At 43.8% G+C, this 16701-nt stretch overlaps 2 long non-coding RNA genes across 5 annotated transcripts in view; one reads left to right on the top strand and one right to left on the bottom strand.

The window, feature by feature from the left end:
* Window positions 1–6750, bottom strand: part of LOC132248516 (uncharacterized) — a 195368-nt gene extending 188618 nt beyond the window's left edge. Inside the window, exons 1-4 of one of the 4 annotated variants that reach the window (XR_009459718.1) lie at window positions 6600–6750; window positions 5325–5448; window positions 3951–4043; window positions 2192–3402 (exon numbers count right to left, since the gene is read on the bottom strand). This is a non-coding gene — a long non-coding RNA (uncharacterized LOC132248516). The other 3 variants (XR_009459717.1, XR_009459716.1, XR_009459719.1) reach the window with 3 other exon arrangements.
* Window positions 1–16701, top strand: part of LOC109281221 (uncharacterized) — a 231072-nt gene that overhangs the window by 90656 nt on the left and 123715 nt on the right. The window lies entirely within an intron of this gene.

Below are 16701 nucleotides of genomic sequence, written 5' to 3'. Positions count from 1 at the left end.
CCACGTGGCAGCTAGCGATTGGCTTGCTAGCCATATAAGAGGCTTGAGTGGTTTCCGCCCAAGTTGGAGGACTCCACAACCATCTGGAGAGAGAAAAAGAGAAAGAGGAGGGCTTCGCATTTTGTGAAGCACTCCAAGCGCTGCGGAACCTATTGGACCCAGCGTATTCAAAGAAGGCAACAGGGGTCTGATCAGCCTCTAGCCTCTCCCCGTCACCGAGCACAATCCTCGACGTATCCCTCTTCCCTGCGCGCAAAAAAGGATCCACGGAGCCTCGACAACTCCGTGGGAGTGATCCGAGTACAGTCTGAGTCCTCAAACTGGGGATTTAAGCGGAGCTTTGCCTGGGAAACTGTCCAGCCTACACCGCGACCATCTACGGTGTAAGTAAACAATCTTGAATCAACCATTACGCGTCCGTGCCTAATTCTAGTGTGTCGCCTGCTTTCTCCGACCCAGCGTGCCCCGGCTGCTGGCCACAGCCTGCGGCGCGAAAAAGGGCCCGGATCGCTTCCGGCCCGCACATGCTCCACACCCCCACATGCAGCACTGGCCAGAGCCATGTGCTGCTGGGAGCTAGTGCCTGTTTTGGGCACAAGCGCCTCAAGTGACCCTGCCTGCTGCTGCTGCCCGCCTGAGGGGCTGCATGCCTGCCCCAGGCTTAATATTATCTCTGACCTTCCACAGCTCTGACTTGCCACTGGAGGGCTGGCAAGCAGCAATGCATCTGAATGGTTCTATCTGTCCTTTGGGAGGGGTGTGGGAGTCAGAGCAGAGGAGCTTCCAGCACCTTTATGCTCCTGTACCATTTGGGGCTGCTCCAGAGGAAATGTATTTAAGAGGGAAATGTGCATCCTGGTCCACTGTAGGGCACTGGAGGAGAAGCCCCCATCTCCATCAGAGTTTGGGGTCTCACACACTAGCACAGATGAGTTGGGAGCAGTGGAATATTTTATTTTCTTCTTTTTTAACAAACAGATTGTTACAGCTTGCGTTCCCCCCTTTCAGAGCCATGTCCAATAACGAGCATCCAAAGGTTAGGATAATGGGGTTGACTGCTTTGGTTGTGAAGGTGACCTTGTTAAGTGACTGCTGTCATTTTGTTTGTTTGATGGGAGAGATGCTGGCTGTCCTGCTGGTTGGGGTAAGAGAGTCTAGGCTGCTGCTGCCTAGAAGTACTAGCAACTGAGCTTCCCATGCTCTCTGCTGGTTGCATCAACGCTGTATGGATAGGAGGACTGCAGTACAGAACACAGGAAACTCAGTGTTCCCACCCAACATTGCCACCATATGTCTGGTTGGGCTCTGTCTGGCTCTTCTGCACAGGGGACTCATCCATGGCTAGGGCAGCAACCCCAAGCAAGCAGAAGGCAGCATGGTGACCGTACAGCTCCATGCCTCTACCATGCTAACCCCCCCCTCCCAGCAGTTGTGGTTTCAAGCTTCTTGGGAAAACCAGATTGAGCATGGAGCCTCCAGGAAGGGGAGAAGCAAGCTCCATGTGTCCACCAGGCAAACCCCTTTCCCAGCAGGTCCAGGCCCCAACTTTTCTTGCAGTCACTGGGATCAGGGGCTTGCGCAATAAAAGCATGGGGCTTGCTTGTCTTCCTCTTGCTGGCTTCATGCTCCCACCATGCCAACTCCTTGCATGGATTTGCTGAGGGGGAAAAAGCAAGGTCCATGCTTCTGCTGCACAAACACCGCTCCCAATGGCTCAATGGGCTATGTGAGTCTGGCTTCCCTCATGATGGGGGGGTTGGCATGGCAGGATGATACAGCCACTGGGAGGAGGAGGAGGAGAAGGATGTTCCATACTCCCACCATGCCACTGCAGCTGTCCCCAGCCACAAGGGAGTCCAGCTTCCCCATGAGTGTAGAGCCACAGCTGCTGAGGGGTGACCAGTGTGCCAGGAGCAGCAGGGCACTTTCTTGGAATTTGAGATACTCTAGGTCCAGTCCTTGCATCTCTGATATTGCAGGTGGGGACCCTAAAATGGGATATTCTGGGACGAGCCTCCCTCTTCAACTGAAACCCAGGGCTTCCACAGTCAGGTGACCATCTTAACCTCTGGGGTACTTGCCGCCGTCTAATTTTGACCAAAAAATCTGGTCCCGAGTAAACTTTTTGATGAAAGTTCTGTCCAAACTTGCACATTCCTAAGAAAATTACAGTTCTGATGTTTCTGTCCAAAAACAAAAAACAAACAAGCCTGTATTTGTTCAGATAAATCCTGACCAGCTGTACTCCCACAACCCATCAGGTTTAGGGAAGTAATATTTATTTATCTTATCTTTATTATATAGATATGAAACAGGCATGCTAAGTTTGCATAATTAGTCCAAGGTCACACTAGCACTCTATAGTAGAAAAGGCAATTGAATTGGGCCTCCTGGATCTCAGACTAACACCCTGACCAACACATAGGGCAACCAAGATCTAGCTCTGTGTATGAAGCACTCTTGTGACCTCATCTGGAGTGTTCTGTATCAGGCTCTGCAATTAAAAAGGGATGTTGGCTCACTGAAAAATAAGCTGGAGAGAAAGAAGAATGATAAAAGTATTTGGGAAAAAAACCTATTAAAGGAGATGGCAGTGCAGAGCAAGGATGGCAATATGCATAGGCCAGAAGAGAAGTGACTCAGGGTAGATAAGGGTTTATAAATATTTATATCATCTGCATAGATGAAACAAAGAGGGAGGCAGGGGTACTCTTTCATGTGTAAATTAAGCAACAATGTGAAGCCATGATATAAAATCAAAACAGGAAAGCCATAGGTTAAATCACAGAATCAACTATACAACTCAAATGACACATAGGCAATAGAACTAGCTGCCAAGAGAGCTGAATAATTACATTGCTAGAAATACTATAGCTTGAGTAGACTAGGTAACGTTGGAAATCCTATAGCAGCTGAAGTAAGTTCTGTAGTAATGCACAGGAGGAAATTTGATGGTCCAGGAATTCATTTCTAGCCTCAGTGGCAATGGGAAAACTTCTTGACTTGTACAGGTTCTTTTGCTCTTTATCTTGCTCCACACCTGACTCTTGAACCACTTTTCTGTTTTTAGGTACCCGAGACTGAAAGATATATCTGGCTGAGTCATTAGCAAATAGTGTTTAATTAGCTGCTTTGTGGTGCCTATCCTGAGCTGAACATCATTGGCTGGGAGTGTCACTCTTAAGAGGTAGCACTTACTGAAACCATCATTCAGTCCAAAGATAACAGATGTATTCTGGACATGCTGAGATATTTTTGGATGAAAGGTGCTATTACCGGTATATTGTTGTTATTCAAGAGTTGCTTTCACATCTCCAAGATAATAATAAACACTGCAAAATGGCATAGCAATTGCCCAATGGCTTTTAATACACCATGATAAATGTCCTTTCATTTGTATATCTGGAATGAAAAAATAGCATCCATAATAAAATGGACACTCCTGCTGTGTTTAACGTTACCATTATGCTACCTAGAGATAGTTTCCTCTTTAAAAGGTACACATATAACTATTTAGCAATAATCGGGTAATATCTGCTTGTTCAGCATGTGTGTTAAATACCAATGTGTGTTCACTTACATATTACTCCTTAAGGGTATTTCCCCTTTATTGCACACTCCAGCATTTAATCCCCTGGGCTGGTCCTAGTCCGAATGCTTTACTAATATAGAAAGCTTCCTGGGTAATAGTACAATTTAGATAAAGTATTTATCTATCCTAAACTTTGAAAACTTTTTAGATACAAAAAAGTCCAAATCACAGTGGAAATAGCTGAATTGCAACTTAATGGCTGAGTGTGCAGACCCAAACAAAGCAAAGCAAATCTTAAAATTGCAGATATAGTCATCAGAGCACTAATTAGTATTTCACCTGCTGCCTCTCCACTGCAAACCTTCACTTTAATTGCATAATGGTAAGAAAATAATCCAAAATCTGTGATCTGCCTCACCCTTTTGTTGGTGCAGGGGAGGAGGGAGAGTGAAGAATTCCTTCTTTGCCTGGATGGATCCACACAGCCTCAGGGAAATCAGCATGAAGCATTCTGCCCCAAGGAAAGAGAATGTCTGCTTAGAGCTCCAGACACACAAAGGTTGCATGGCTAGTTCTCATTCTTATGTGGGGTGCAATAGGTTCCTCTGTCTCACTGCCAGCACTAATAGGCAAAGCACAGAAGTGCAAGTCATAACCATATTTCCTCACTGAGCCCTAGAGACACTGTGCCCTCCCCCCCAAGGATGGAGTGGTGATCTACTTCCCAGATCACTGGAGCTACAGTTCTGGCTTACATGAAAACCATCCAATATAGCATTAGCCATATAGCCTCTGCGTGCCTTACCACTGCTCGGAAAACCATTTTTCACTCTTGGGGCTTGCCCCCCAAGTCTGGCATGATCTATACTGCCCCTCACTGCGCGGGCATGGCACATTCTAACCCTCAAGAAGGTGGTATGTATCCTCCATGATTAGAATCTATTTTCTAAAAACATAATCAAACAAAACAGCTGTATGTTAGTCAAGAGAGAAAGAAAGCTGTGTATTATTCTGCTGTGCCAACCTCCCAGCAGTTAAGCTGCCCTTGCTTGAAAGCGGAAAAATAAAAAGCTGCTATCATTGCCATGTTATTACTTTTTGCCATCTGAAAAAGAGCTGCTAGCATTCTGATTACCATCGCCACCATTTATTTTACCATGTGAATGTAAAAGGTTAATAACATTTTGAGAATACCACCATCCTGCAGCTCTTAAAAATGATGATGGAGTTCTTCTTATAATCATGAGACTGGTTCTCTGGCAACCCTAATGTTTAAGCTGTTAGTACTAGGAGTCCATTTGCAATCCAGAACTGCTACTCCCCTCCCCCCACACTGGGATCAGTGTGCTGGAATGGGTTTGCCCTAAGAACCTGCCCTTGGCTCTTCTCTACTTACTGTAGCTTTAGTTACCCTTTGTTTTGGCTCTTGCCCTCCCTATCCCATTATATGTTTGTCAATTGTATTTCAGCTTCATAGCACAGGAATCCTGAATGGTTTTTTAAACCGAGTGTGTAGGGCCAAATTATGTTAACTTTTTTCAAACTTTACCATTCTAAAATGATATTAAAGGGCTTTTGCAACAAGTGTCTATACACTAAATATCCATTTATAAAGATCCTCTACTTTCCTCTTTCATACAAAACTAATATAACTCTCACTAACAGGAATGTGATTAGGGGTGAAAGGTTTTATTGGCACCCATCTAGGGTGGCCTGAATAATTCACATATCTTCACTCCTCGTATGTAACTTGTCCATCTCCAACTCAATTTGATAAATTTTTAAAGCACACCTTGCTGGAATGCATTCTCTATATTGTGTGTGGTTGGCATGACTGCAACTGCACAGTTAAGTCCATTGACATCATCGGTATATAAGGCATGCAGAATTAATCTGGTCCCTTACATGATTTTTTGCTAGAAAATATAAGAAAAATAGAAACATTCAAGAAAAGTTTAAAGGGTCCATTTTAGATGCTTATCATTCAAATCAATTAAATTTTTATTTGAAAATGCTCACAAGAAGCATTTTTTTAAAAAAAACACAAAAGCAAATCATGTTGCCAGAGGAAACTGTTATTTTACCATGAGCCTCACAGTGTTGGGTGTTTTTTTCCTTAAAGTTTCAGTTCCTGGAATCATGTTATCGTATAGGAATTGGAGATTTTTTTTTTTTATTTTTTTTTTTTTATTATTGCTTTAAAGGAAACCTCTCTCATATGGTTGCAAAAAAGATATTGAAAGAATAAATGCTAAAGTGATCAAAAACAAGAAGCCAAAAAAAACCTAACCCCTCTGCAACAGGGGGCCAGCTTGAGGCCACCTCTGTGTCAACCTACCCACCTGTCTTGGACAGTCCACCTGCCTACCATGCCTTGTTAGTAAATAATTAAGTTATTAGGCAGGAGGCTGCCCTTCATGCATTCAGCTATACCAAGCAGTACATACATGTGCCAACCTTCCCTACACATGTCCCATGCCTCCCAGGTGTTACTACCTTTGTCAATTCTATATCCCCCTGGTGTTGAGCCCTCTGGCTCCTGTCTCTCTGCAACCCACAGGCACAGAGTTCTCTAGCAGTTGGCTTTCTGTGCCTTTCTCTCAGCTGCCTGACTCTGTGCCTCTCTCCTGGGCACCCAGTTCTGCACCCCCTTAGCTGTGTTCCTCTGGTGCTATGGGTGCTGCTTCTCTCTGGCTTTACCTCTGTAGTGCTATGCGCTTGCCCTGACCCTGTACATGTGCCCTCTGGTGCTATGGCTTCACCAAGCCCTTCTGTCTGTGCCCCTCTGGCCTCACTGCACCCTTGGTGCTGCACCCCTCTGGCATTATGGCTTACACTGGACTCTACCAAATCAAATGCCCTCTCTCTCTCTCTCTCTCTGCACTAATGCAGCCTCCAAGCCTCCCCTTCTAGCCTCATCCCAATTCATCAGGGCAAACCTGAACACAAACACAAGCCCCTATAACTTAACACAAGGCTATGAATTAAATACTAACAATAACAATAGTGCTATGCCCCCTGGAGGGAACAAATATCCACTCAGAGTAACATGCCCTCATCTAGGTACCTGGGAGACTCCCTGTAGGCATGTAGCACCTAGATAGCAGAGCAGGCAGTAGCAGGGAGAGCTAGGCAGACAGCACCACATCTCCAGTAACTGCAGCAGGCAGGAGCACTTTCTCTGTCAAGTGCCAAAGAGAGAGTGTTTGCCTGCTAGCTACACCCCGGGCTTATATATCCCAGACCCCTGCCTCCTGCCGGTCAGGTGATGTCAGCAGGTGTGGCCAATTACTCCCTCAGGCTGTTACCCCAGCAACCTGCAGCTGGGGAGCTCTGTTTGTCCTGCAGAGCCTCCTGGCCAGGCTTCTTCAGCCTTAAGGAGCAGGCACGTCTTAGTGCCCTGCTACACCCTCCTTCCCAAAACTTATACAGAGTCCAAAATTTCATGATTTAAGCCATCTCATCATTTTGGGAATGAGTCATCCCTAAAATTGAGTCATCTTATTTGAATATATGGGATTGGCAATATTAAGTACCCTAAATTTGAAGAGGTTTTCTAGCATTACTTATATGAAGCAAATTGAATCACTGTTTTACGTGCAAATCAATATATCCATAATGGCCCCTCCATAATTTAGCTGCTCTGGGTCTGAATTACATATACACTCCAAACCCCTAAACCATGCTATCTGTGTAAGGTTGGCATGAAGAATCCTTAACACAAATGACATTTAGATGAAGAGCAGGTACATTATGAGAGAGAAGAGAGAAGGTACATTATGGATTCATAGAGGGACTTCAGTGTAAATGAAAATCAGGACTGCAAAATGTATTTCTACAAAGAAGTAGAAAAGAAAGAAGAGCATTTCAGTAAAAGCTCACTAGTCAGATCAGTTCTATTAATTAATCATAAAAATGCAGATGAAGGATTCCATAGATAGCATTAAATTTTCCTCATATAAAACTCCTGTTCACAAAATCCCAGGTTAGCAATACAATGAGAATGATCTTACCTTCCTATATAAACATATCCTACTTTCCCAGACAGGCATAAAATTTGGTCCTACATCTATATATTCCTAATTTTTTCTAACTTAGCTTTCTTTGAATGTGCAGTATTAAGGATCCAATATAGACATACAGCAGACACTCACACAATACATACAAAATCAATATTTCATTTTTACAAAATGATTTTTTCACCAGAGCAACACTTTATTTCCTCTGTTCCTTCATCCTCCCTGTCAAATCCCTAACACAGCAAAGTCATTTTTAAATTAAGAAGTCATTTCTCTCTCCTCTTAGCTACAGTAATAATTTTCTAGTTGCTATGTGTTACAAATGGCATGGTTCAATATGTAACCAAGTATAGCAATTGGCAAACAAGTGCATCTTGCTTTGCTGTTGTGCTGTGACATTTCCTACCCAGCTCTGCCCAAGAACCCTGCAGCTCCCCTGATCTTGGTCTCTGAACTTGTGGTTAACCCCCAGGGGAAACATACTACGAGAAAATAATGGAAACCTAGATATTTCATATCTTGGAACAAAAACTCTTCCAGGCAGCAAAGGATATAAACTAAAAATATTGTTTGATAACAGAAAAAAAAAAGAATTGCCTACCATTTACTTTGTAAGATCAACTGCAAAATCTTTATTATCTAGTAATTAGGGTGAAACATCATAATGGAAGTAACACTTATGAATTCGGGGCAGATAGATGAATATCTATTTTACATAGATATCAGAGATCTCAGGTGTTTGCATTGCCTAATGTGGTTTTTAGTTTAATTCTGTAAACTCAAAGGACTAAAATGGTTGCATGCAGGAGAATATAATTTGTCTTCCTTAGTTAATTGCATGAAGTACAAGCACACACACAGATCAGAAGTACTAAACTCTAGGACTGACCAAAGCCCTGTGCTCCTCAAATGCTAGAAATGTAAACGGTGAGGATGGGGCCACCATTCAAAAAAATGAGGTAGCATGGAGAGGAGCTCACACCTGAAGCATGAAGCTCAAATCTGAAGCATGAGGTTGCACTTCAATAACTGCCCACAAGCAAATAAGAGACCTCTATCTTTTCCTAAAGATGTTCCTTTAGCATAGGTAATACAGGGCTGCAGTTGGGGGGAATACATAAACCTATCCTGCCTCTTCTTGAAAACCTCTAAGGAAGAACATTTCAGAGGTTCACTAAGCAGTTTGTTCTCTTGAACTGAGATTGCACCTGAATTTGCTTTGCTGCAGTTTAAACTCATTGACACATGTCCAATTTAGATGACATCTCAGGACAAACTTCCTAACTGTAAGAACCACAGAATAGTGGAACATAGCATCTTATTTAAACTATTTTTAAACCAATGTTATTTGACAAACTTCAATAGAGTAATTCCTCAGATAAAGTGAGATCATAATCAGACCTATTGGGAGCCTGTAGATGTGCAGGGAAGCTGCTTTGATGTGCTGTAATTACAGCATGTCAGAGCAGACTCGATTAATCGAGTCTGCTGGAGCATGCAAATTAACATGCTTCAGCAGTCTCCATGTCTCATGTATTCAGTGTCCCCACACTTCAAAATGATGGCATGGATGATTCAACTAAAGCTCATCAACTAAGCTTTAGTTAAAGAGCCCCCACTGCCATTTTGAAGCAAGGGATGCTGAATACATGAGATGCTGTGAACGCTTTAATTAGAGTGGCTCTTGGAGCTGCTCTAATTAAAAGACCACTCCCCACCCCTGGAGCACATGTAAAGATGTCCATTCTGTCTGCCTGAGGCCCCCAGAGACTATGCTGTTGGAGATCTTCCTCCCATGGATGATAGCTTAACATTACAATCTAACCCAACGTTTTGGGGCTAGAAATGAGTTTGGTTCAGACAGCAAGGAAAGTTGAATTCTTAACCAAACTATGCAAATCATTAAGATCTGGAAATTTCTTTCTCCCTGCTCCTAAATTTCTGGTATTTCCTTGCCCTTCCTTGCTTCAAAGGCCTAGCTGTTCTGAGATCAGAGAATCTTAGAATCATAAAAAAGTAGATGCTGGAGATCATCTAATCCATGAGGCAGAATCATCCCTATCCAAACAATCCCAAACAAATCCTTGTGTAACCTATTACTAAAACTACACAGTCAACCCTCTGACACAAACACAAAGCATAGCACCTGCCACAAGTAAAGAGGGGTACAATAGTGGCCAATGCCCTATGGCCACAAGGGTTATTAAAATACACTTGAGAGAGTCAAGGAGAATCAAGGAAGAGTCAAGGCCCTCCACTCAGGTAGAGGAACCCTCTAACCAAGACCCTCCAGGTTTTAGTCCCAGGAGGAGCATTGGTACACCCCAGTCAAAATCTCTAACCTTGGCTACAGTCAACACCCACTTCTGAGGTAGGCAGCAACAAACACACACTCTAACATGTAACAACAGGAGGGGGAATAAAATCCTGCCTGGCTCCATGTGGCAACCAGCAAAGCCCAGAAACTTGGGAAATATCCATAGTGAAGCATAGGCATAGCTGCTCCTAGATCACCCCTGATCAATGCTCGTCCATCTCTTTTTAAACACCTCCATTGAAGGAAATTCCAGAACTTCCCTTAGACACCTACTCCACTACATCGCTATCCTAATAATGAAGATTTTTTCCCCTAATATTCAACTTAAATTTATTTCACTACAGCTTCAAGTCATTGGTATTGTAATATTCCGGTTATTCAGTATGAAAACCTTGTTTTGTGGATCTGGTGTCCTTAACCTCATTTAGAGGGAGCCCATTAAAAGTACACCAAAAGGTATGAAATCAAAATAAAATGAATCTACAGTTAGTTCCTCTAATGCAACACTTTAGGGAAAGAATATAATCAACTATAATAAACTAAATCTTTTAATTAACTGTGTCATCATTATTTGGGTGGTATGAGTTTCTTTTGCTTATTTTGTCTGTCTTGTTTAATCCTAAAGATAGAAGTATTAAAACATAGCAGCAGTAGCATAAAAGAAGCTCTTCTGAAAAACTTCAAAATCTCCATAAGGATCCTTATAAATTCATAGGCATACACTAGCCAATCAGTTTATCTTAAGCACTGCACTAAAGTATACCCTCTTTTGAATCAAATACCAAATTTCCTCTGACAGATTATCTTAAGACTTTTCTGTCTTTTCTTCATTATGAAACTACCAAATTCTTAAGTTCTCATCCAAATAAGATAGGGAAAATTCCTACTATAGAAAAACAGCAATGACCTCTAAGCCAAGCTATTTGAATTGTCTTATAGAGCTTTTTACTTGTAGCCTTGCATTTTTTTTAGACTGGCATCTTGGTCCATCCTGCTGCTCTCTATCAATTTTACCCAAAGAATAGGAAAGGCAAGGTGTAGTGACTCAGCTACAAGATGGTGGCTGGAGAAAGCACTTGGATAATGCCTATGGCCTAGTAATTAAAGCACTGTGTTATAAAGCAAGAGAGATCTATGTGCAAACCACTTCGAGTAAGGGTGAGGTAGAACCAGGTCTTCCAGTTCCTGGGTGAGCTCTGTGAGCACTAGGCTATTAGGCTAAAACATAGGAAGGCTCTTATCTGGCATCTAACTCTTGCTAGTTAAGGATTTCAGGACTTAACAGTTGCCCAGGTACACAGATATGGAGCTGTGTACCTGCCTGACCAGAGCTCAGACTAACCATGAGCAGTCACTACTTGGGCACTTGTGCATCCACAATGCATGTGGAATAGGCTTGTGAACTGTGTGTTAGTATCAAAACCAGCAGTTATGCAGTTGGAGAAGTGTCATTTAGGCATGTAAAATGAAATAGGATTCTGCCCTTAGTGTATGAATCTGGATGAGGCTTAGGCATGAAATAGATGCCACTATCTAGACCAGTGTTCCTCAACCCGTGGGTTGAGACCCAAAAGTTGGTCACAAGAATATATGAAAGGGTCATGAACAAACTTTAAAAAATGGATCAACAAATTTTAAAAATGGATTCCCCTTTAAAGGAGAAAAACGTGGGAAACCATGGGTTTCCCTTTGCAAGCTGGCAAAAGTTCCAGCCTTCAAGGCACTGCTCAGAGCTGGAGGGAGTGGGAGGACAGAGATAAGGCAGGAGGCACCACATGCAGGTGTGCGCACACACATGCACATGGCAGCCAGGCAGCATGGAGAGCAGTTCCCCACAGGTAAGTCTATGAGGCAGGAGGTCGGGGGGTGGGGGTGGGTTATAGATGATGTGTTGAGGGGGGGAAGGTGGCACTGCCTACCACCCCACTTCCTTTCTGGGGTGGGGCTGTGGCCGGAGGTGAACAGTGGTGGCAGCCAGGCCATGGCGGCAGGGTAAAGCTGTGGCCCAGCACATGAGCAGCTGGCGGCAAGAGAAGGTGAGGACAGCGCAGCCCCCTCCCCTGTCCATTACTCCTTGCACTGCTGGCAACATGGCTGGCATGGGGGTTTTGGCAGCAGTGGCAGCAATGAGTCTCGCCACCCTGCTCTGCCCTCCCACACCGAGTCTCACCCGCTAGGTCATGGAGGCAGCTCCTGCCTGTGTTGGTCCAGCCAGGCTGCAGTCCCATGCCCATTGTGGGTGCACAAATCTGGGGGGGGGGCACATGCCCCCCCATGCCACACCCACCCCATGGCCCACACATTGTGGGGCTGGGGGCTGGAGGCAGAGGACAGCAAGTCAGGAGTGAGGGACACCAGCAGGGCTGGGGGTGGGGGGGCTGTGGGTTGGGTGTGAAGGGCACTGGCAGGTCCAGGGGCTGTTTTCTACTTAAACTGTTTACTGGGTCAGGAGTGGCCATCAATGTTTACAAATGAGTCTGGGTACAAAAAAGGTTGAAGACCACTGATCTAGACTACTATGCTTGCCCAACCTTCCATGCCCAGGAGCAAAAGGTTAGGAACCTGAGGAACTTCATCATCAAAAGTTTAGTTGCCTCCAGGGTTAGAAGGGGTTAGGAGGCAACTGAACAGAGATTTTAGAATCTCAGTTTTAGACTTTGGTACCTAAGGTGGTCATTAAGTGCCTCAATCCAACCCAAATTTCTTTGCAGATACAGCTCATAGCTCGAGAGGTTCAGGAATATAAACTGAATTGTCACTAAGCAAAGCCAATGCTTTCAGCAAGAAACATGGGTCCCGATGTCCATTCAATATGACACACAGTGTCCTACAGCTTTCCTCCTTACTGCATCATATATTGTTAATGAAGCACCTAGTACCTCTGAAAAGAAGGTTGCCCAGCTTTTGTTCCTCAACCCTCAAGCTACAAAATAGGAATACTTTATTACATAGGCTACATCCAAAAAAATATGGCAGTTATGCAGATATAGTGGGGGTAGCGGGGAATGGGAACACATACTTATAACTAGAGAGATATAATATTGTCTGAGGACAGTTTTAAGTATAGCTGCATTTAGTTTGGCTCATAGAATCAAATATTATGAATGATGGGCATATCCTAATCATTAAAAAAATACTGCAGAAATGTCATGACAAGCTCTGGCAAGCTTGTTTTCATCTCTTCCTGAGGGCTGTAAAAGAACAGTGACTTGATGGCAGTTGTTGTTTTGTTTGGGGGATTTTCTTGCTAAAGATTTTCAAAGAAATTGAGCATCTGCACTTTAAATGACCACAAAAGAAGCACGTCAGTGGGAAGTTGTGAGCTGGTACCAGACGAGTGGCAAGGCATGTTCACGGCAAGTCTGAGTTATGAGCAGCAAGGGTCCTTTCTGAGCTAAGTTGGCCCATCTTGGTTGTTCTCCTGCTGACACAACTAGCTGCAGAAGCTTTCATCAAGTCTGAGTTCAGACAGGAAACATCAGCAGGAAATTTAGCAAATAATTAGCAACTAGAACTTACAGTGAAAAATCAGATTGTGTGGGGGATTTTTTTTCTTTGCATCCTATGGTAGTAGCCTAATAATAAGTGCTTCCAATCGGACACAAATCTTTCTTCTTTCTTCATAGACTCTCTTTTTTTATTAATCAGAAGACTACAACTTTAATAATAAAAAAAATTATATTTCTGGGTATGGGATTTTTTTTCTGTTTTGATGAGGACACACAGCATGCCTAAGCTAATTATTTTCTACCTACTGTCCCTATGCAAGCCTCATACTTTCTTGTCGGCATTTTGGGGGTCCAAATAACAGGTTTCGCTTTATAATGGGTCATACAAACTACTCACTGCTGCTTTTGTCAGTCCTGGTTCAACTAATAGTTCAGTTCAAGTAGAGTCTTGAAGTCATGTCCTGCAAGGTGCTGAACATCCTAAACACCTATTAAATTAATTGGGGATTAAAAGCATTCAGCACGTCCTGGAACTGAACTCCCTATGTGAAATTCAATGCTTGACTCCTTAAGTCCTGCTAAGCAGCACATTCCTACAATTAAACTTCATTATACACCTGCACTCTTTTATCTTTGCATTCAAACTCTCATCAGGGAAAGGGAGAATGAAATTACAGCTAATTAGAAACTTTTATGTCCTATTTTCGAAAGTGTTGAAAGCCACAGCAGGAGCAGGATACCAAAAGTAGCTATTGTACTACCTGGTAATCTAACTCATGCAAAGCATCTAAGTGGAAAGAACTGATTCATCAGTGCTACTCTTGGTTTCCATGCTATGTAGCACCTAGCTCTAGAAATAATTGTGCGGGCCGGGAGTGGTCCGAGGCTTTCGGGGGCGCGCGGCGGGCTGTGGCCAGCAGCCCTGGCATGTGGGTCGGGGAATTCGGCACGGCAGACTAGAATTAGGCACGGACGCGTAGAGGTTGATTAAAGATTATTTTACTTACACCGTAGATGGTCGCGGTGCAGGCAGGAAAACTTGCTTGAGTTGCAGTTACAAACAAAAAGAAAACTCGCACGAACAAGACCCGTAGAAAACTCGAGCCTCTTAAACCCAGACAGAGCTCTGGATACCATGATGAGAGTCCAAAAGGTGACTCTCCACAAACGCGCAGGGAAGGGTACGTCGAGGGATCAGGCGGCGACAGGGAGAGGCTAGAGGTTGATCAGGCCCCTATATCCTTCTTAAGGCACACACTGGGTTCGTTAAGCTCCACAGCATGCTTAGAGTTCTTCACGAGATGTAAAGTCCTCCTTCTCCTACTTCAACTTGGGCGGAAACCGCTCAAGCCTCTTATACAGCTAGCAAGCCAATCGCTAGCCGCCATGTGGGAATAATTTAGAAACAGCCAATAGTGGGACACAAATATGCATGCGAATGGCAGGAACTCCTTTGCACCGGGGTTCTCTCTGTGCAACTGAGAATTGCACCGTGCAAAGAAAGCTCCTCGTGGCGGGAAATAATTCTGCAGTGCCGAAGCACTCACAAAATCATACCCTTTGGGTCATGACAACAATGAGTGAAATCCTGGCTCTGTTGAAATTAATGGCAAAACTCCCTAGACCTTATTGGTGCTGTCCCCATGACCGTGCATATACAGTTTGTGGCACCTTAAAGTCGTTTGAGGTACTGCAAACAGACCTTGAACTATGCTACCAGCAAGTAGGCCTGCTAAGATAGAAACTCTTTTTACCCTTATTAGATCCTCATTGAAGCTGATAGACTATCTGAAGATTTAAGGTACTACTCAATATATGAAAGAGGTTCCCATTAAGGCTCATAATGATCTGTTAAAAGTTTGGCTTGGGGGCATGGATTTGGCTAACTTAGTATTCTCCCTTGAAGTCATTTGGGGCAAGTCACTCATAATTCGAGGTGGTGTGTTGGGCTAATGGGAAAAGAGTGTGCCATCCAAAAGTTACAAGTGAAAACTCTTTGACTTCAGTTCAAGATTAATGATTTGCTATACATTGTCCCTGGCCTAAATCTTGAAATTAAATTAAAAATATAAAACAATGTAAAGAAAGGTTCCTATACATCAGGGTTGTCCAATTTCTGAGTGGGTGGGGAACATAGGACCCCTGGCCACATACTGTCCGGACCACACCAACCCAGGCAAGTGCTGTACAAGCTGCATGTTGCATCATGGATTCTTCCTCCCTCCCCCTACCGCCACACAGCATGGACCGCTGACACATTGTGTCAGTCCCCCAAGTCACGATCTTCCTCCCTTCCTTTTCTTCTTCTGACATATCACATAGTCTCCCCCCCCTTCCTGAATGAATGCATTGCAATGAACCACACAGCCTCCATCCCCTTTCCATGCCATGTGGATGCACTGCAACATGCCATCCTCCCTCCCCACAACTTCCACGTGGTGGGTGATTCCTGTGGCACTGCACCAGCAACGATGCTGCGCTAGGCCTCTGAGTCCACAGACCTCTCTGGCCATGGGCTCCCTCAGCCCTGCAAGTCAGGCCACTCCATCTCCAGAGGCTGGATTAGGCAGCAGAACGTGATAAGGTGCAAGGAGTCTAAGGACTCCAGTAGCAGAGCACAGAGGAGGCGCAACACCTGAACTAAGAGCCTGGGAGCCCCTTGGGAGCCATGTACAGCCTGCATCAGCCCTGCTACACATGACTGAAATAAGTGATATCAGTAATATCCAAGATGCCTGCCAGATAGTTTTAAGAGTACAAAAAACAATATTGTTTTTTTTTAATTTTGTATCCCTGTCATGTTGTAGTTTTAAAAAAGAGAATATTATTCAAGAGAAAGGGTTGTAGAGGATGGAATTATAAAGATTTACACCAGCTAAGGATCTGGCCAATACATTGCTTCATCCCTTCTTTATGAGCACCTTTATTAGCAGTGTTCAGTAGCTGCTTTTTAGGATTCTTTGTGCTCACATAATACCATTCACCTGGGGATATCAAATACTTTACAAACACCTCTGGTTGCCCCATGAGGCCAGCTTTCAATCACCCACTCACCATTTCAAACAAGCACTTCATGCTTTCTCTCATGCTGCCATCATGCTAGGAAGGAGCCCCCCTCTAAACATCTACAAAGCCACTTCATTGTTTCTCTCCAAATTCCTCCTTAAAACTTTCCCTTGCCATGATGCTTACAAAATAAACTTGAAAATGTTAGGCTGCAAATGTACTGAGACTACTGTCTGCTTTGCTGACCAGTGCTGTACTCCCCCATTTGACTGTATCCTTTTGTTGTCTCGTGCCTTATGGTTAAATTGTAAGTTCTTTGAAGCATAAACCATCTTTTTGTTTTGTGTTTGTGCACTGCTTAACACAATGGTTCTGGTT

The sequence above is a fragment of the Alligator mississippiensis genome, chromosome 2 (assembly GCF_030867095.1).
Source record: "Alligator mississippiensis isolate rAllMis1 chromosome 2, rAllMis1, whole genome shotgun sequence".
NCBI lineage: Eukaryota > Metazoa > Chordata > Crocodylia > Alligatoridae > Alligator > Alligator mississippiensis.
The sequence above is the reverse complement of the archived record's forward strand: the minus strand, read 5'-3'. Positions and strand labels throughout refer to the sequence as shown.